The following is a 22,290-nucleotide window of genomic DNA, read 5'->3' as shown; positions in this document are numbered from 1 at the left end:
TTTGACTTTCGTAGATGCAATCTCAGAGGTCCATCTAAGTGTAGGGCTGGGGAGATTTTTTTATTCCCTCTGAGAACCAAATTCAGTCTCTTTTCTTCCTGTAACTTGATGTCAATTGTGCTTCATACATGCATATATATGCATTTGCATATTATAGACCCTTTTTCAATAACAGTATAGCAAAGACACTCATCAAAAGCCACTCTTTAACTGAAAAATCTGTTCTTGGAGAAGGTACATTTGAGATTACAGATAATTTGACTCTATTTATGGAGAAAAAATGCTGACCGTCTAGGTTGTTTCCGCTCTATATATGTGCCAAGTAGGTCAATATCAATTCAACTTCTGATAGAAAGTCATTCCTCGCCGGGCATGGTGACTCACGCCTGTAATCCCAGCACTTTGGGAGGCTGAGGTGGGTGGATCACTTGAGGTCAGGAGTTCAAGACCAGCCTGGCCAACATGGTGAAACCCTGTCTCTACTAAAATTACAAAAATTAGCAGGGCATGGTGGTGGGCGCCTGTAATCCCAGCTACTCAGAAAGTTGAGGCAGGAGAATTGCTTGAGCCCCGGAGATGGAGGTTGCAGTGAGCTGAGATCACATCACTGCACTCCAGACTGGGAGACAGAGGAAGACTCTGTCAAGAAAAACAGAAAGAGAGAGAGAGAGAGAGAGAAGGAAAGGAGGAAGGAAGGGAAGGAAGGGAAGAAAGGGAAGGAAGGAAGGAAGGAAGGAAGGAAGGAAGGAAGGAAGGAAGGAAGGAAGGAAGGAAGGAAGGAAGGAAGGAAGGAAGGAAGGAGAAAGAGAAAGAAAGAAAGAAAGAAAGAAAGAAAGAAAGAAAGAAAGAAAGAAAGAAAGAAAGAAAGAAAGAAAGAAAGAAAGAAAGAAAGAAAGGAAGGAAGGAAGGAAGAAAGGAAGGAAGGAGAAATAACTTTCCTGACTAAATCTCATGACTTGATATTTTACTGAGATCCCTAGATCTTGAATTTGTGTTTTCTGCCTTATCCTCAAAGCTTGGCACATAGTAGGGACAGAGTAGGCACTCAATGTATTTGTAAAATAAATGAATAATTAGATTATAAATATTGGACTCATAAATGTTTGTCTATATCATCTGCATATAATAATAATAATTATAATCATAATAGTCAGCATCGTTGAATGTTTGCAATGTGCCAGGCACTATTGTCAGACACTGTTCGTACATTATTTTTCTGCATGAACTGATTTGCTACACGAAACATCCACATGAGCTTCATACCACTATTATCTCTATTTTATTAAGAAGGTACAGAGGTGTTAGGTAACTCGCGCATGATTACAGCTAGCAAGTAGCAGAGCTATGATTTGAACCAAAGCAATCTGGCTCCAGTCTATCCTCTTAATCACTCCACTGAACGGCATCTATAATGTTGTATGAAACCAACATAGATCTAGTCTTACCTTGCAGACCTGGTTGGCCTTGGAATTGAAAGAAATAAAAAATTAAAAAAGAAAGTAAATTAGGAAAATTTTTATAATATTTGATCATTAGACTTGTATGTATTGATTATTACGATTTCTTTAAAGATAATAGTACAGTAAAAATGGCAATTATAAATAGTTTAAATCTTTATGGTAATCACTGTAAAAAATTCCACAGGAAAATGAATTCAAAAGATCAAGTGACAGCTCAGTTCTTGTCTCAGTCATGCTTAAGATCTCCCAAAGAGCTGCACCCAAACTATCTGTTCTTTCTTTTCTCCCTCCCCATACATACATCTTTCAAATCCCTTGATTCTGCTCCTCCAAAATAGTGTCCCCCAGCTCTCATTTGGCCTCCTGCCTTGTGTTTTTCTCCAGCTAAAAGTTGAGGTTGCTAATTTTTCCTGATTTGCCAATGGTACCTACTTTTTCACTTAATCACTATCTCATTAATTATTCCTGATAAATTTACTCCACCCTCATCTCTGTGCTCTCTGGCACCAACAAAATGAAACATTCTGTCAATGTGATGTAAGGAAAGCTTATGTAATCTTTGGTTACAGAAATATTAAACATTCATAAAGTATTATTTATTTCATTAGAAAATGTAATGTTTTATAAAAAGTAGAGTATCATATAAAAGTTTTTACCTTTTTTCTTTTTATCTTTTCCATGATATGAGGCTTAGTGAAAACTGCCTAACAATTTTGTTAAGTTTATCAGGTTAACAATTTTGTGAAGTTTATCAGACCATATAATTTAAAAATAATTAGATGGTCTCCATGCTGTTATCTATCTTAGACATTTTATTTTCTAGGTAAATAAATGATATATGATTAAATAAATAAAGTTTGTCTGTATATCTGTCTCTTTTGTCATTCATCACCATTTTGCATTTAACTGTACAACTATTCTTTCATCAAATATGTTTTGAGCACATATCATGCCAGACAGTAAAGGATCTGAGAATAAAACTATTACTAAGATGGGCTTATCGGGAAGTAATCTGGAGCTCAATTTTCAAGGAGAAATAGAAGTTTATCTGTTAGGGAAAATGGAGCAAGTAAAACCAAACGTATCAGGCAGAGGGAATGGCATATGAGTATGGTCTCTATGCTGAAAGCTTATGTGAATGATGAGTGAGTCAGAGTACTTGAATCTGTAATTGTTCAACATACAAGATTATGTAATTTTCTGTATATAGATGTGGATATATATACAGATACAGATAGGTTACATACTGAATATACATAATGGTTGATATGGTTTGGCTGTGTCCCTACCCAAATCTCATCTTGAATTGTAGTTTCCATAATCCCCATGTGTTGTGGGAGGGACACGATGGGAGATATTTGAATCATGGGGGCAGGGTTTTCTCATGCTGTTCTCGTGCTAGTAAATAAGTCTCATGATATCTGGCAATTTTATAAAGGGCCGTGCCCCTGCACATGCTCTCTTGCCTGCCACCATGTAAGAAGACCTGCCTTTGCTACTTCTCTGCCTTCCACCATGACTGTGAGGCCTCCCCAGCCATGTGGAAATGTGAGTCTATTAAATCTATTTTTCTCTATAAATTCTCCAGTCTCAGGTGTGTCATGCTTATTAGCAGCATGAGAATGAACTAATACAATGGTGCACTTACATATTAACATAAACCACTGCTTATTTGTCACTGTTAGTAATTTGTTTTAGTGGATTTTTCTCCAGTTCTTTAAAATTTAATTTACAGTATAGAAAAATAGGTAGTAAGAACGAAGAGACATGCTGGGAATCTGTAAAATTATACTTCTCTTGCTGGCTTATATGATGAGTTTAAGTAGTCTAGCTCCACCTGCCCCCTTCAAAGACAGCCAGCGTACTTACACAAAAGTCATCACAGGCAGGTGCTAACATTTCTAAAACTTCACCACGGCATTGTCAGTTTTTCTCTTGAATTTTTGCCTCCTCCCTCAGCACTGACTAGTTTTGACCCTGACCATGGCCTCAGTCCTGTTTTGCAGGTATGGGTAAGATTCCCTGTGCCCTGCTTTGGTGAGCCTTGAAAGACCTGATTGGAGCAGGCAAGACCTGTACTTTCCCAGGCCTGAGCAATCATAGGAGGAAGAGAACAGACCAGAGAAAAATTATTTTCTTCATGTTGTATGTTCAGAAAATATAGAATTGGATTATACGCCAATTATCCCACATAATTAAATAATTAAAGAGAGCAAAATCATACAGCTACAAAGGGATTACAGAGTAGAAGAAACATTGGTTCTGAAGCTATTCTATATTCTTCATATTATTTAATTCCCATATAACCCATTGTATAAATTTTATTAATTCCACTTTATAAATGAAGGAAGTGCAGCTCAGAGAAGATAAACGATACGTACAAAGTTATGAATTAGTAAGACCGATAACTATGATTTCAAGAGAGCTCTTTAAAAAGCTTACAAGACTTCTTGTCAGGGCCTAAAGTAGAACCAAAATCTGGTCCTTGGCAAAGCTTATTTAAATCTTTAATAAAATAAGTAACTTATTCCTCACCAATCCATCATTGCTTCATAGAGTTTTCTAACCATAAAACTAAAGATACTAATAAAATTTACATTTAGGATCTTTCAATTCTTGTCTTTGATTTGTTTCTATTACAGTTGTTGATTATGTGCTTTTTTTTTTTTTCTTTCGAGACGGAGTCTCGTGCTGTCGCCCAGGCTGGAGTGCAGTGGCCGGATCTCAGCTCACTGCAAGCTCTGCCTCCCGGGTTTACACCATTCTCCTGCCTCAGCCTCCCAAGTAGCTGGGACTACAGGCGCCCACCACCTAGCCTGGCTAGTTTTTTGTTATTTTTTAGTAGAGACGGGGTTTCACCGCGTTAGCCAGGATGGTCTCGATCTCCTGACCTCGCTCAAAAATTAACCTTTGCAAAATTTAATTGCCTTGTTTTATGGTCAGGGAACAGTTGCTTTATGAAATTTCATCAGCTATTTTGCTGTTTATTTTTAAAAATCAGTTAAGCATATTGGTCAGTGAAGGTCTCCAATTAGTTGCTAATGACCAGTTTGAAGAATGAATCAATATCTGAGCTTTTATTGAATCTTCAGCATGTCTTATTATAGATTGCAACCCATTTTCATTTTACGTTAAATTTATTATGCTGTGCCTACTTATTCCCATTCAAAAGCGCCAGGGCAATATTTATTTCCATATTCAATATGTGTTACTTGGTTAAGATTATGTAAACATTAGGAGTGTAAATGAACTATAAATAACTGATGAACCTTTAGAGAGTATTGACTTACAGCTTCTTAACTCAATTTAAGGTCCTGTAATGTTAATGACATAAAAGCCAGTGATCATTATCCATACAACTATGATTGACATTTTTTTTCTGCATAGCACTAGACTAAATTAGTTGGAGTTCTGGTTATAAGGAACAATATCTGAACAAAAAATCAAACAATATTCTGTTTATACTATATATTTTATTAGAGATTAGACTATTCATATAATATATAGAGTAATATACTCTGTTCTATAGTGTATATATATATATATGTGGTAACAGAATATCTAGAAAAAGGCTAAGTGTATATCATGTGAAAAATTGAAATTCTGCTACAATACGGCAAACATTTGGAAAAAATCACCAAATTTCCACGTTTTTGTTTGGATGTGTTTATACTGTATTTGCTTTCTCAAATAATGTAGTATGTTCATACATGTTGGCATGATTTTGATGATCTACATTCTCAAAATCCCACTTTTTGGTTTCAAATGGCAGAAGCATTTTAAAATCTACTTATGGAGGTTCTATTTTTAATAATTGTGAAGTAGCTTTTATCGGAGCAAAGCTCCCATAGATAACAGCTATAAATCCTGTGTATATCGGAGCAAAGCTTCCATAGATAACAGCTATAAATCCTGTGTGTGTATATATATACACACACACACATATGTGTATATATATACACACACAGCAAACACCAGATACCTGGAGTGCACCCAAGAACAGGTAAGCCAGGAGGGCTATGAATACTTAGAAGGAAAAGGCACTGGATGGCTAAAACTCAAATAGAAACCCACAGTTTTACTGGCTTGAAGAACTAGTCAACAAAACTAAAAATAGCCACAGCGGCTGTAAAGAGAGGGCCACAGAAAGGGAGCCTCAATCTGTGCATAAACTGTCCAAATTGCTCAATGATGCCATACCTACACATGCCCTAGGCAGATTCCAAGTAGCCCAACTAAGACTGAAAAACTGAACAGAGATTTTAGGTCCTGCACTCTACAGGAAAGAAAAAATTTGGGCCCAGTCAAGTTAACCAACTGATGCAAGAACAAAAAAGAATGAGTGAGTGCTCTTCAGAGGAACATAAAAAAACCCAGAGTTTCTACAATATACTATTCATGACATCCAGGTTGCAATAAAAAACAAAAGCAAAAACAAAAACAACAACAACAACAACAACAAAAAACCTAGACATATATGGAAACAGTACAAAGTAATTCATACTTATGAGAAAAAGCAATCAATGGAGACTGTACTGAGATCAACCAGATGTTGGAATAAGCAAGCAAGCATCTTCAAGCAGCTTTTAAACTATACTCAAAGACACACACACATGCACAAAATTATTGTACCAAAAAAGAAATAGTAACAACAAAATATATTGAATATAAATTCTGTAACTGAAAAATGTAACACAGTATCTAGAATTTAAAAAAATCCACTATATGTGATTAATAGAAAATTGGAGATGATAAAAGAAAGCATAAGTACACTTGAAGTCAATAGACTTTTTCCCTCTTAAATTCTTTTAAATGCATATTAATATTTAAGGCAAAAATCACATCATTGCCTATGTTTGTAAATAGAATATATATGACAACTATAATGAAGAAATGGTGGGTGAGAGATCACGGTAACTGGACCTATATATTGGCAAAGTTCTCATGTTTTAGATTAAATGGCATTATATTAAAGAGATTGACAACACCAAATATTAAAAAGTTTGTGAAACAACTGAAAGTCTGTTGCATTGCTATTGGGAATGTAAATTAGCATAACCATTTTAGAAAACAGGTAGTTTTTAATAAATACAAAAGTCCTTCACATTTTCCCCTGTTAGGTACATATCCAAGATAAACGACACTACATGTCCATAAAAAGACCTAAACAAAAATGTTCATAGAAGTTTTTATCATAATAACCAAACCTGGAAACACCTTAGGTTTCCATGAAATGGGAGAAATGATACAAAAACCGTGGTGTATTTAAACAAGGAAATACTATTCAACATAAAAATGGAACAAATTACTGATACACGCAACAACGCTGATGACTCCAAAAAGGATTATGCCACATAATAGAAGTTTACACCAAAGAGTGGATACTCTATTATTCATTTATATGATCTTTTTAAACATACCTAATCTTTTGGGAAAATAAAACAGGAAAAATGGTTGCCTTTGGGGGCTTGGGGGCAGAGTCTGACTGGGAAGGGGCATAAAGAAAATTTCTGGGATGATGATAATATTCTTGATAGCAGTTTGTATTACAATGGTGTATGTATTTGTTAATTAAATATTACATTCAGTGAGTGAATGTTATACTGGGTGATAATTTATGCATTTCAATGTAGATAAATTTGAGTTTGAAAAGAAATATAGCAGTATTTAACTCCAGTTAACGATATTCATGATCATGTGTATAGGAATGAGGTTTGCAGTATATTAAAAGATAAAATGGATTTATGGGTAGATATGTTCAGATGGATAGATATGTGATAAAGCAAATATAGCCACATGTTAATTTATAATTATTATTGTTATTATTATTATTATTGACATAGAGTCTTGCTCTGACACCCAGGCTGGAGTGCAGCTGTACCATCTCAACTCACTGCAACCTCCGCCTCTCAGGTTCAAGTGATTCTCCTGCCTCAGCCTCCTGAGTAGCTGGTATTGCAGGCACCTGCCACCACACCCAGCTATTTTTTGTATTTTTAGTAGAGACGGGGTTTTGCCATATTGGCCTGACTTCAACTGATTCGCCTGCCTCAGCCTCCTAAAGTGTTAGGATTACAGGCATGAGTCACCGCACCTGGCATTAACTATTATTATTTTTTTGAGACAGGGTCTCATTCTGTTGCCTAGGCTGGAGTGGAATGGCATGATTATAATACTTCACTGTAACCTTGAACTCCTGGGCTCAAGCAATCTTCCTGCCTCAGCTTCCTGAGTAGCTATAACTACAGGCATGCAGCACCGTGCTAGGCTCACTTTTTTTTTTTTTTTTTTTTTGGGTAGAGACATGGTCTCACTATGTTGCCTGTGCTGGTCTCAAACTCCTGCCCTCAGGCAATTCTCCCACCTCAGCCTCCCTAATCCCTGGGATCACAGGCATGAGCCACTATACTTGGCCTAATTTTAGAATCTATATTTTGAGTACGTAGTGTTTACTGTATGATTCTTTCAACCTTACCATGTGCATGAAAATTTTCAAAATAAAATGTTGGTCAAAAAAAATCTATAGAAATATGACACATATGTAAGATTTATCTCATTCATTGGATTTTATGTATTTTCAATATCAATATCAATAAAAAGTTAGATTGGCATTTCTTAAATCAACTGTAGAAAAGGATGTTGGATACAGCAAAGGAAAACTATCTTTTCAACTTCCTTCAGAATCAGAGGAACCAGGCAAAAAGATAGTCCTGGATGAGCAAAATTGCTGAGTTTTTCCAAGAAACCCACAGGCCTGCAATCAGGAGGTGACTATTTCTCTTGTACAGTTTTCCAGTTCTTTAATCTCATATAAATGAAGAACTTGGACTTAGAATCATGTCTGATGCATAAGTGTTTTCTTTTGAAGCACTGTACAAGTCAATGAGAAATTCACTGAACCATTAAGGGGTCTGCTGTGTGGCATAGGGAAGGCTACTTCCTTAGGCTTCAGGCAGGCAATGTTCCTCTAGGTGATGAAGAAGAAGGATGTTGTCTGGTGGCAAGAAGAATTTAGTTCAAAGAAGCCTAGTTCAAACTTGAATTTTACAAATGAAGAAACAAATGCCCAGAATTTAAATGGCACAGCTGGTTTTCAAACACAGTTTCCAAAATTCCAAATGAGTGAAAATTTTATTGTTAAAGATCTACTGTGTTTCACTCTCCTTCCTACTCTAAACCAAAACATTTATCACCTCCTGAGTCTTATGCCATCTAGTTCTACCTTCTATAAACACACTCATGGGCCAACTTTCATCATAGCTTTACAAGTTCTATGATATATTTCCAAATTTCTCAATTTTAAGAAAGTACTCCTCTTTGCAAGTGAAGCATTGGTTTCCTCTGGCAGTGACACCAATTCTGCAGATCTCCTCAGTGGATTCATAAAAATCACTGGGGAAAGACAGTAGCCTCCTTCTGCTTCCTGAAGGGCACTTACAAATCAGTTTCTTTCATTGTCATTCAATAGCTTCATTTCTTTTCATTTGTTTAATTTTTTTAAGACAGGATCTCACTTTGTTGCCCAGGCTGGAGTGCAGTGGCATGATCATGGCTCACTGAAGCCTCTACCTCCTAGGCTCAAGTGATCCTCTTGCCTGAGCATCCGGAGTAGCTAGAACTACAGGTGAAAGTCATCATATCCAGCTAATTTCTATTTTTTGAAAAAATTATTGTAAAGATGGATCTTGCTCTGTTGCCCAAATTGATCTCAAACTCCTGGCCTCAAGTGATCCTCCCACTTCGACCTTCTAAACTGTTGAGATTACAGGCATGAGCCATCATGCTTGCCCAATAACTTCTTTTCGAAAAGTCCAAATAATGCACCCTTTCCACATACTCATCTCCATTATTGGCTGACTTCATGAAGACTGTCCACAAAAATATTGGTACCTAATTCACAGTCATCTTTGTTCCTGAAATTTCTGTCATTCTTTCTAGGTAGATAAACATCAAAGTCAGCATTAATAAATGTGACACATTAATAAAATGTGACTCCACAGAAACCAGAAAATATTAAAAGATACTTTGTGAATGTCTTACTTTTCCCCATTCTAAGATTTCTGCTTCCAGTTTAATTACTTTTTGTCTCTACCTCAAATTCAGCTACACACACCACTCCCCTACCACACACACATCAACGTTTATATTCAGATATCCTAACCTTACCTTACATTTATTATAGTAGCATCCTAACCCGGGGTCCCCAGCCCCCAGGCTGTGGACCAGTACCAGCCTGTGGCCTGTTAGGAACAGGGCCGCACAGCAGGAGGTGAGTGGCTGGCAAACAAGCATTACTATCTGAGCTCTGCCTCCTGTCAAATAAACAACAGCATTAGACTCTCACAGGAGCATGAACTGTATTGTGAACTGTGCATGCGAGGGATCTAGGTTACGAGCTACTTATAAGAATCTAGTGCCTGATGACGGGCGCCTGTAGTCCCAGCTCCTCGGGAGGCTGAGGCAGGAGACTGGCGTGAAACCGGGAGGCGGAGCTTTCAGTGAGCTGAGATCCGGCCACTGCACTCCAGCCTGGGCGACAGAGCGAGACTCCGTCTCAAAAAAAAAAAAAAAAAAAAAAAAAACAGTTTCATCCTGAAACCATCTGCCCCTATCCCTGTCAATGGAAAAATTGTCTGCCACAAAACTGGTCCCTGGCTCAAAAAGGTTGCACACCACTGTCCTTCCCAGTCTTCCTGCATGACTCCACTCCCATTAATCTTCCCCATTGTTGAAATTATCTTCCCCAAAACTCACTTCCTTGTTTAAAGACTTGTGAGTTGCCTATCACCTGTAGTGTAGTACACAAACTCCTTGGTGATCTCAGCATTTATAATCAGGCCCCCTTTCTACCTGTCTGAACTCATCTGTTGCTATCCTCCTTCATGCATTCTTATACATCTAGTTAACTGATATCTTCCTATTTACAAATATAGCAGGCATTTTGAAAATGCTTTGTGATGACATTATCTTGTCTCTTCAACAAAGAATGTTCTCCTTTTTTGTTGCATGGTCATCTTTCATGACCTAGCTCAAATATTCCCTGCTCTGTGAAAGTGTTTTCTGACTTTGCCCCACAGAATTTTCTGTTTCTTTCTCGGTGTCCATATACTACTTAGTTGATATTTAGTAGAACCCTCACCATACTGTAACTTTAATATTTTTTACAGTGGCTCTCTAGTCTGTGAAATTACTGAGGGCATGGATAACACTAGCTGGAATATATTGCCACTCAAATTTAAATTTGCTGAATGAGAATAAGTACATGCACTGTATAATCTTTCTTGAGAAAATTATGGCAAATGAAGGCCATTAAACTAATCAGACCCTTAATTTGGTGGAAATGTAGAACTGTTTTGGTACACTAGCTAAGTGAAAATATTCAAAGAGAAAGCCAACCTGTATGAAAAATGTGGCAGACCTTTATCATTTCTTGATTGTCCAACATTCATCCTCCATTTCTTTTCTTGAGTAATTGGCATTGTGTTTACTATTGAGGGTATGCAGTGTCCTGCCTCCTGCCAAGGAAGCGTAAATAGAGGAGACTTTTTTTCTCCCTACCCTATAGCAATTAGGGCATGTGCATGTGACTTTGGCCTAGGAATTTGACTCTTGAGCATGTGAAGCACAGACTAGAGAGAGAAGGAAAATCAGATAATGATAGTGGCAGAGATAGTCATATCAGAGGAATGAAAGAGGAAGTAGTGATGGCGGCAGCAGTAAGCAATGACTATTCTGTACACGTATCAAAACCTAGGGATGACCTTGATGTCTGTCATCTTCTCACTGTGGTTTTCAAATTTTCCCATCAATTCTGCAAGTTATATGATATATTTCAAATGTATTTCAGCTTAAGTAAAATAGTATTGGTGATTTCTGTTGCTTGTGATCAAGAAGGAAGATGGATATAAATATCACATGTTATGTACACACTCACAGACACACACAGAGAGTGAAGCTAGAAAGATTAAGAGAGAATAACTTGATTATAACTGACAAAATGAATAAATATGTATACAGTTGCTTCATTTAAATATCTATAGAAAAAATGTGAAGGGAAAACGGTAGTGACACTACTCACAGCAATTATACAAAGACTCAATGGTTATACAATGACCATGATCAGAAGTGAACATAGTGTCACTTCAGGAATTCTGTTTCACAGTGAAAATGTCCATCTAGTTATTTTTCAATGTGCTCTTTATTTTCACTATCTTTAACTGTGTAAAATTTGAAAAATCATCATTTTAAAATGACCTCTATAAAGCTCACATCTTTAAAGAAAATCTTTCTAATGTAGTCTAGCACAAAATTTTAAAAATATATTTTCTTGTTTTATCAGCTTAAATATCAAACTAAATGAATATTGTGGAGTAGCTGTGTTCATTGTTTGCATCTGGCATATTATTATATTTTTAACTAACATGCAGAGATACCAATAGATACTTATACACACACATGTGTATGTATTTATCAAATAATGTCTCAACATTTATAGTCAAGTTTGTAAAGACCACCAATAATGTAACTGATAACTGATGATAGCTGGAGTCTTTCTATGGAAAAGCCATTCAGTCAATGAAACAATTCACTTCAATATATTAATTTTAAAATAACCTCTAAGATATCATATATTGTTTACAAGAATACATGGCAGATTCTCATTCTTTCTCTCTGTCTCTGTCTCTCTCTCTTCCTCTCTCTCTCATCTTACTCTTGGTAGACAATATTTCTCCTGCTAGTTCATGCCAAGCACCTATCACCTCTCAAAGGAATAAAATCAAAATTTGTGTTTGAATGATTCTAACGTTCCATTTCAGCTTCTAGGTTTATGGAGCATTTTGAAAAATATTCATGCAAGCAGAGATGTTTGCAAGTGATTCAATACTTAAAAGAAAAAAGAGAATACACCAATTTAAAATGTTCTAAGACCTATCAAGGAAGAAAAGGAGATACTTGACTGCTGAAATCCTGAGCTATGTGGGTGTGTCAGAGCATATTGGTATAAAACAAAAATGGCACAAAGCAAAATGTGGAAGAGAATGATTTCCCGCTGTGCACTGCAGACAGCAAGTTAATGTATTTGATCCACAATGCAGATGAAGGGTTTAATAGATCTGGAAAATCAGCCCCATTTGAATCATAGCTGTCCTGAAACAACAATGCATAAGAGATGGGCGGGGTGGGGGGTGGGGGGAAATAATGTTGAATCCAGTTGTTCAGAAGCAAACAAAACCAAAGAGAGCATGTATTCTATTCCTGTTTATAGGATTTTCAGTTTGTCTTGTACTGTTGGTTAGATATGCCCTTTTCAGCTTCCAAAATAAAACAGTATTTTTGGAGGCTTCAGAGCTGCTATGGGCTCTTTTCTTCTTCTTTTTTTCTTTAATCAGAAAAAGTAGTACATGCTTCTCTGTGGAATTAATTTTTAAAATTGTTTACTGTCTTCCTTCCAAACAGATTACAGTGAAAATGTTACGTATTTTTATTTTAACCAAAGAGAAAATCAACAGAGCTAACCATATATACTTCAATGGATCTTAGGCATGTTTATAGAATACCAGTGTTTTCTCTGTGTAGTAGACACCCCAAATAAAAGAAAGGCTACAAGGTCCACTGTGGACTCAAATGTCATCTTAGCCACTTGGTCCAGCTAAGCAGTATTAGATTTTATTAAATCCCCAACAAAGGACACCATTCATCTAATTAAGATAGGATTACACCATAAATTTGCTGTGATTAAAATTTAGACATACATAAGAAAATAACTAGTAAAAGTGAAATACCTAGGAATACATTTAACCAAGGAGGTAAAAGATCTCTACCAGGAATTGATTATTATTTCTTCAAAACACTGATGAAAGAAATCATAAATGACATGGACAAGTGGAAAAACATTACATGCTCATGGATAGAAAGAATCAATATCATTAAAATGACTATGCTACCCAAAAGAATCTACAGATTCAATGCAATCCCTATCAAATTTCCAATGTCATTTTTCACAGAATTAGAATAAACAATTCTAAAATTAATATGGAAACAAAAAAGAGCCCAAATAACCAAAGCAAAAAGATTCTAAGCAAAAAGATCAATGCTGGGGGCATCACATTACCTGACTTCACACTATGCTCTGAGACTATGAGGCTATAGTAATCAAAAAAGCATGGTAAGGGTATAAAAATGGCACATAAGGCAATGAGACAAAGTAGAGAATGCAAAGATAAATCCATATTCCTATAACTAATCTTTGACAAAGTCAATACAAATAAGCAATGGGGAAAGGACTCCCTATTTAATGACTGGCTAGCACTATGCGGAAGAAGGAAACTGGACCCTATGTGTCACTATATACAAAAATTAACTCAAGATCAATTAAAGACTTAAATGCAAGACCTGAAACCATAAAAAGAAAACCTGGGAGCAATTCTTCTGGACATTGGCCTAGGTAAAGAATTAACGACTAAGACTAATTGCAAAAGCAAATGCAACAGAAACAAAAATGAACAAATGGGACTTAATTAAAGTAAAGAGCTTTTGCACAGCAAAGAAACAATTAACAAAAATAAACAGACAACTGCAGAATGAGAGAAAATACTTGTAAACTGTGCATCTGACAAATGACTAATATCCAGAAACTATAAGAAACTTAAACAAATCAACAATAAAAAAAAATAGCTCCATTAAAAGTGGGCAAAGGAAATTAACAGACACTTCTAAAAAAAAAAAAAAAAAAGTAAGTAAAGACATACAAGTGGCCAAAAAGCAAATGAAAAAATGCTCAGTATCACTAATCATCAGGGAGACGCAAATTAAAACCATGTGAGATACCTCACACAAATTAGAATAGCTAGTATTAAAAAGTCAAAAAATATTAGATGTTGGTGAGGTTGCAGAGAAAAGGGAATGCTTGTACACTGTTGGTGGGAATGTAAATTAGTTCAACCCCTACGGAAATCAGTATGGAGATTTCTTAAAGAATGAAAAAGAGAACTACTATTTGATATAGAAATCCCACTACTGGGTATCTACCCAAAGGAAAATAAATAACTATCATCAAAAAGACACCTACATTTGTGTGTTTGTTGCAGCACTATTCACAATAGCAAAGTCATGGAATCAATCTATGTGGTCAACAATCTATGTGTTGGTTGGACAAAGAAAGTGCGGTGTATGAACACCATGGACTACTAAGCAGCCACAAAAAAGAATGAAATCACATCCTTTGCAGCAACATGGATGGAGCTGGAGGCTATTATCCTAAATGAAATAACTCAGAAGCAGAAAATTGAATACCACATTTTCACTTGAAAGTGGGAGCTAACCAATGGATACACATGGAAATGAAGATGGAAAAAATAGACACCTAGGAATACAAAAAGAAGCTGAGAGAGGAATGAGGACTGAAAAATTACTGACAGAATATATTGTTCACCATTTGGGTGATGGGTTCACTAGAAGCCTAAACCTCACCATTACACAATATACCCATGTCACAAACCTGCACATGTATCCCCTGAATCTAAAATTAAAAAAAGAAAAAAGAAAAAAAAAAGCTGTCATGATAATTCAGATTTCTTGTAGGAATATTAATGGCTACATCAGGAAGGACATAATAGTGCACCTCTATAACAGTGACTTCAAATAACGTGTTCGTACTTCAACTTACCCAAACTCCTCCAAGTATTTGTTAAAACACCTGTAACCAATCACTTTATGCTTAATAAATTAGAATTGACTACCCTACCTCAGATCAAAAAGACCTCTTGAAGTGCAAAAAAACTCCAAAAAACCAAAGCAACAAAACACAAAAGTTAGCAAAAGATCATATCTAGACTTTGATTAAACAGATTTTTGTCTAACTTCAAATCTATTTTCCCAAGAAACAGGTTCATACTACACCCTGCTTCTGTCATTTATTGAGTACTTACTATCTAGGGGGCACTTCTCTGGTCACACCATTTTCAGTCTTTACAATTTGCATTGAAATCTCATCCATCACCCATTTAAAATTAGAGTCCTTGAATTGCTTTGTTTTGGTTTATGTTCCACTTGTAGAACAATTCTAAATCATCCTAAAGTCTTTCAGAATCATTATGAGAAAAAAAAAAAAGAAAAAGAAAACATAGCTGGGGCACTTATTTGGAATGTTCCAGCATAAGGGTACCCAAAATATTCATTGAGGGGGTGGCAGTTGGAGAGAAATAGACTGCTTCCAAGCTTCTTCCAACCTCACTTCATCAATATCAGCGGAACATATGTTCAGTATCTGCTCTCTTCTGTCTGCTTTCCAAAATCAAGCCTATAAACTAGATGTCTCTTTGGCAGGTTAGTGTGTAAACTCAAAATACAAAGCAAGGAGAGGAAGTGCAAAACAGTTTCAAGCCACGGAAAATGAAATTTAGAATCTTAAACCAAAAAAAAGTATTTGTGATATAGAAAACAAAAAAAAATTTAGGGCTGTGTCTACAGTTAATAATTCACAAGTAAAAACAAAACAATGATAAATCTCTAAACTAATTGCTATGCTAGGAGCATGAGCTTATATTCATGTTCCTCAAACAAAAATATCAGAAGAGATTCATGTACGCTTTGATGAATGCAACAGCATCAGGAAAGATGCTGTTCCCCATGGACCCTCCCTGCTCCTTAAGTACAGCTTGACAATTTCCTATCTCTAGTGATAAAACACACATAAAAACACTGTTCCACATTATGTTTTCTCTGGCTTAAAACACTTAGACAAAATGAAACAGAAAAGTCACATTCATTTACTTCATTCTTTTCATTTTTTTTTTTTTAAATCAGTAACTATTAGCATTCCTCAGGGCTTAATCCTGGATCATTTTATTATTTCATTCTTCTCTTCCCCAAATCTTATCCACTTCCAACCCATTTACACACCATCTGTAGAGTCAATAACTCCCAAGTTATATCTCCAGACCAGATATCTTTCTGAAAGTATAGACCTATATATCCAAATGCCTGGTTAAATCTCTACTTTTTTAGATGTCTCAGGAACATCACAAATTCAATATTACTCTCCAAAGTAGAGTTTATGGTTTTCAGTGTTCCAATCCCCACCCGAAGGGACACCCAGGATTAGCTACTCCTGAATTCTCTCAAGCTCAACACATTTTACTTTACCCACCCAGTGTCTCATAGAGAAAACTGGGAGTCATTACTGATGCCATTGCATCATTTAATGTTATGCTAACTCCAAAATAAATTTCAGATCCATCTGCTTCTCTCCAGGGTCACTGCCAATACTTGGGGCCAAGTCACAAGCATTTGTAACATCTGGACGTCTGCAATAGCCTCCTAATGGCCTGCTGACTACCCTTATCCTTTCTTTAGCTCCCCCCCCTTTTTTTTTTTTTTTAACATAACGAGTTTTCTTAAGATTCAAATCTGATCAAGTCAGTCTTCTTAAAAGTAGATCCCAGTTGTACCTAGGTTAAAATTCAAAACGATTATCCTGGCTTACAATAGCCTCTCATCACATTCAAAGAATACTGCCTTTAGTCCATTTCTACAATAAGGCTCTGCTTTTCCCTTCCTTAGAGCTTGTCTAGAAATCTCTGTTCCTTAACTCTCCCTCACTCCACATACCTTCCTATTGTTCACAAGTGTTTCTTCCTTGTCTTATTTCCTCCATGAGGGCTTTCCTAATGCTTTGTAAACAGGTCCTTCATTACAGCCCCTAATTCTGCCTTATTTTTCTTGCATAGCACTGATTACAAGGTTTAATTTTAAATGATAATTATCTATCAAAGGTCTAGCTTCCTTCCTGGAATGTAAGCTTCATGATGGGAGAGACTACGTATGTTTTGTTTACCTTGTTCATCACTGTATTCTCAGAGCCTACCACCGGGCTGGACACATAAAGGGATTCTCCAATAAGAAATTCCTATCAGAGGCCGGGCGCGGTGGCTCACGCCTGTAATCCCAGCACTTTGGGAGGTTGAGGCGGGCGGATCATGAGGTCAGGAGATCGAGACCATCCTGGCTAACACGGTGAAACCCCGTCTCTACTAAAAATACAAAAAATTAGCCCGGCCTGGTGGTGGGCGCCTGTAGTCCCAGCTACTCAGGAGGCTGAGGCAGGAGAAGGGCGTGAACCTGGGAGGTGGAGCTTGCAGTGAGCCGAGATCCGGCCACTGCACTCCAGCCTCGGCAACAGAGCGAGACTCCCTCTCAAAAAACAAAAACAAGAAAAAGAAATTCCTATCAGAGGCCGGGTGCGGTGGCTCACTCCTGTAGTCCCAGCACTTTGGGAGGCCGAGGCGGGCAGATCACGAGGTCAAGAGATCGAGACCATCCTGGCTAACATGGTGAAACCCCATCTCTATTAAAAGTACAAAAAATTAGCCAGGTGTGGTGGCGGGCGCCTATAGTCGCAGCTACTTGGGAGGCTGAGGCAGGAGAATGGCGTGAACCCGGGAGGCGGAACTTGCAGTGAGCTGAGATTGCGCCACTGCACTCCAGCCTGGGCGGCAGAGCGAGACTCTGTCAAAAGAGAGAGAGAGAGAGAGAGAGAGAGAGAGAGAGAGAGAAGGAAAGAAAGAGAGAAGAAAGAAATTCATATCAGAGGATGGGCCTGGTGGCTCACGCCTGTAATCTCACTTTGGTAGGCCAAAGCAGGAGGATCACTCCAGTAGGAATTCAAGACCAGCCCAGCCAACATGGCCAAAACCCATCTCTACTAAAAATACAAAAATTGGCCAGGCATGGTGGCGCATGCACGCCTGTAATCCCAGCTACTCAGGAGGATAAAGCAGGACAATCATTTTGAACCGAGGAGGTAGAGGTTGCAGAGATCGTGCCACTGTACTCCAGCCTGGGAAGCAGAGTAAGACTCCATTTCAAGAAAAAAAAAAAAAGAAAAAAGAAAAAAAAAGAAAAAAAAAAAAAAAAAACCAGAAGAAAAGAAATTCATATCAGGATTTAGTACATAAATTGTGTGCCTGTTCTGGAGACATGGCAAACTTTCTTTTGTCAGAAAATAAAAAGACTAAAACACGAAACCAAACAACACAATAAAAATAACTTTTAAAAAATGATGCATGTATTGTTTTAGTGACTTGGAAGCCCAGAAATAATGTTAGCATCAAAGACTAAAACCATTATTTCCTTAAAATTTATTGTGTGAATTGTCTTTCTAAACCCATACCACTACCCTCTGGATAGTTTACACATTCCATCTGGAAAATAAACAAAACATTTCATCTTTTGTTTGTCTTTTTCTGAGTCACTTTGAATTCTCTATGGGATTAGGTTGGTTTGGTTGATGAAATAGGAGTTTGATTGCTTAAATGATGCATTTTGCAGTATTCCAGTCTATTCCCCCCACCCCCAGCTTCTGGAATTTCTATATTGCATTATCACTTTCAAATTACACCAGGCCTCAGCCTAATGCATAGAGTAAGGAATTAGAATGAGTGTTGCATGAAAAAGTACTTCAGAGCTGACTCAAGCATCTAATTCTGTTTTATGCTATAAAAGCAAATTCTATGCAGCTTTAGTATATCTATGAAAATACTTGTTTTATAGACACATTTTTTTCAAAGTGAGATTTGACAGTGTTTATAGCAAAACACTTTGTTCTCTAGCAGCTGTTTGAACACACACATAAATATGCAGGAAAACCCACAAATATTCTGTTTCCTCTTGTAAATATTTTAAGTAAAAAGTCAGCATTTTACAGTCATTCAGCATACTATTGGTAATAATTCTTTTTATTTAGCAAGCACATATAAACTCTCAGATATAATGAGTTTTTGTCAGAATTTTATTTTTGCCTTTTTTTTGAACCAACATTCTATAACCATTAAACTCTAAGTTCCTTGAAGGCAGAAGCCATGATTCATTAATCTTTTTATTTTCAGAGACAATTAGAGTCACTGACATCAAATAAGTGCTCAGTAAAATATTCATAAAATTAATAAATGACCTCAAATTTTGTGAATCAATTTAATCATATGAGTTCTAACATGAAAAAAAATTCTTCACGGAAAATATTTGTTTTAGTTAATCTGGTCTTCTAAAACAAACAAACAAACTCCAAAACCGTAAGCCTTTCTTTGTCACATGTTATGTACAATTAATATTGGTTTGGGTAATGCAGTTCATTGACCATAATAAATGTGTAGCACTGAACTCTACAAAGTATTTTCACTTTATCCCTTGATTCTTCCAACAAAGTTATAACATAGATGGGATAGGCATTACTTGCTCAATATCACAGATAAAATAATGAAAGATTAGTGATGATGGGTGATTTGCTAAAGATGGAACATGTGTTTCTAATTCCAGCCCCAGTTCTTCTTAAACTATATGCAACACATATTCATTGAATCCCTCCACCTTTCCAAGCACTTGTCTAGGCAGTAATTACACAACAATGAACAATGCAGGCAAAGTCTGTTGCCTTCAAAGAGCTTCAAACCCTTGCAAGCACACTATATGATATAATTTCTGCATAATTTTTAAGATACATTTCTACACTGCAAACAGTAAATGTAAAAAAAAAAAAAAATCAAAGTAGGGGTTGACAATAAGAAGAGAGTTTCAAAGATACTCAAAGTGAGACTGGCTAGAGGTCAAGCCCAGAGGGTGAGCTAAAGTAAGGGTAGATACAAGTCAAGAGAAATAAGAGTCAGCCAATCTTTACTTTAAATTCCTATGCAAATATTAGGACCCCAGGTTTGAAGACAAAGTAATTAAATGTAAGGATCTTAAAAGAAGGACCTGATTCTGAGTCAACCGCTTCAAAAAGGAGGAACTCTTTTTTCCAGTTGAGAACCAGAGGTAACCTTTGATATGTAAGCAGATCTTAGTCAATTAACAGAAGGGAGAAGTCTCTACAATTGGTTGCCCTACAGGTCTGAGAAAGAAGGAGCCCCAGAATTCGTAAGAATCAATTTAAGATTTTCAAAATTAGAAATTTCTAAAAACTGCTTTCAAAATGCAACCAAAAATAGCTTGCTACCACTTGCTAAAATCATTTCCATAGTTTCCCTCAATTTCTTGGGGTCTTTTACTGCAGTTCATCTCACAATTCATATATTTGGGAGCGTATCTGTTCTTTTCCAATTATGAACAACCATTAAGAAAATTGCTCATCATCACCAATTTTATGTTATTTCCTAACTTCAGTCACCTTTATGTTTTCTAATTTTTTTTTTAAGCGTTTCTCAGGATAAATACCATTGTAAATATTTCTAGACATTTAAAAAGTGTTTTGAGAATCAATCTGACTATAAGTAAGATGTCCAAAATGAGACATTCTTACTTGAATGATATTACAGAAGGTGTCTATGTTGTTCTCTAATTAAATATTCCTAATCAATTTGCTTTTTCAAGAGTAGCACTTGACTAAAATTCCTTCCACTTCTGAGTTTTTATATGCTGCCACATACACATGGTACACTCTTATTTATATTCTCTAGTATTTTAATTGCATGGTAGTTAAAGCTCTTCATTGCTGATGTATAATGAGCTGTAAGATCACTATGGTATCACCAGCTATTTTTTCTCCACACTTGCACACAGAGTAATTTCTTCATCATCTTGTTTTAGCGTCATGAGATTTTTGCTTCTAAAAAATTGCTTCTCAGTTTTCCATATGGAACTTCTTACTCGTTTCTAACATATTCCTTTCTCCTTGTTTTTTAAATAATATTTTGTTTATTTTTGTCCTACTTGTTAATTTAACAATACTCTCCATCATCTAAGATCATATCTAGAAAACATATCCTGAGACTATTTTGGAAGTGAGATATATACTTGGTAGATTTGGGCACATCAAGACAGCCAAAGGCTATTCATTTTTTCTTACAAATATGAAATTTGATGATTGGTACCAGAATGGTTTATGACTAGAAGTTACTGATCAGCGAAAATATTCCAAAAGAGAATTAATGCAATGAAATATTAAAATAATAAAGGGTTGATAATTATATTAAGAGCTTAAACTTAGACATACCTAGGAGATCAACTTCAGAACCAAATTGATTCCCTCAGGCTCCAAAATTTATTCAAACCTCAAGAAGGTCAACTTATTGAATGAAATGTTTTCAGTATATAGATTTATTCACTCATAAAACTGTAAACATTAACTTGTCCCAAGCATGTTGAAACAAGCGCTATAAACAATATTTTTAGAATTCAATATATTTGCTTGGCTACAACAAGCATGCCTGGTAAATTATTATTTTTATGAGATATATATTTTGTCTTTGTCTACCCTGTGAGAAATGAAACAAGCTTGAAAATCATTGTTATGAAACTGATAGATGGATTCAGGGGAAACTGATAGATGGATTCAGGGTCTTAGTATTCCTAAACACTCATAATAATATTTATTTATCATCCCTCTTTTTCTGAACTAAATTTCTGAAACTAAACTTGCTTAATAATATATCTGCTTAATGTAATACTGGACCCAAAAAAGTACTGAAGACATATTTAATGAATACATTAATTAATGCAAGAATACAATATGGATGATATACAATATGAGTTAGAAAAAGTTACACAGCAGAGTGTGATAAAATAGTTCGTAATTTAAATTATGAGCATGTATGTAGTGTACGTGTATGTGCATTTACTTTATTTTGGAGTTATCTGACACAAATTCTTCTCTTTTCGGTTTTAAACACTAATTCTTATCCTTGTTTTTCAAAATATGCTTTAAATTCACATTTTTCTCCACCTGTAATGATGTACTCTAAATCCCCATTTCTATTAAAAACAAAGATTATAATAATTTATCAGATTAATGTGCATTACTGTAGATTAAACTCCACAGAAGTCCCCATTCCTCACATTC

At 36.0% G+C, this 22,290-nt stretch overlaps 1 protein-coding gene across 7 annotated transcripts in view; it reads right to left on the bottom strand.

Annotated features, from left to right (window-relative positions):
- LOC105465590 (laminin subunit alpha 2) overlaps positions 1 to 22,290 on the bottom strand; it is a 628,094-nt gene that overhangs the window by 474,167 nt on the left and 131,637 nt on the right. The gene's annotated exons all lie outside the window — the stretch shown is intronic.

The sequence above is a fragment of the Macaca nemestrina genome, chromosome 5, assembly GCF_043159975.1.
Source record: "Macaca nemestrina isolate mMacNem1 chromosome 5, mMacNem.hap1, whole genome shotgun sequence".
Taxonomy (NCBI): domain Eukaryota; kingdom Metazoa; phylum Chordata; class Mammalia; order Primates; family Cercopithecidae; genus Macaca; species Macaca nemestrina.
Note: the sequence above shows the minus strand (reverse complement) of the source record. Positions and strands in the feature narration are given on the sequence as shown.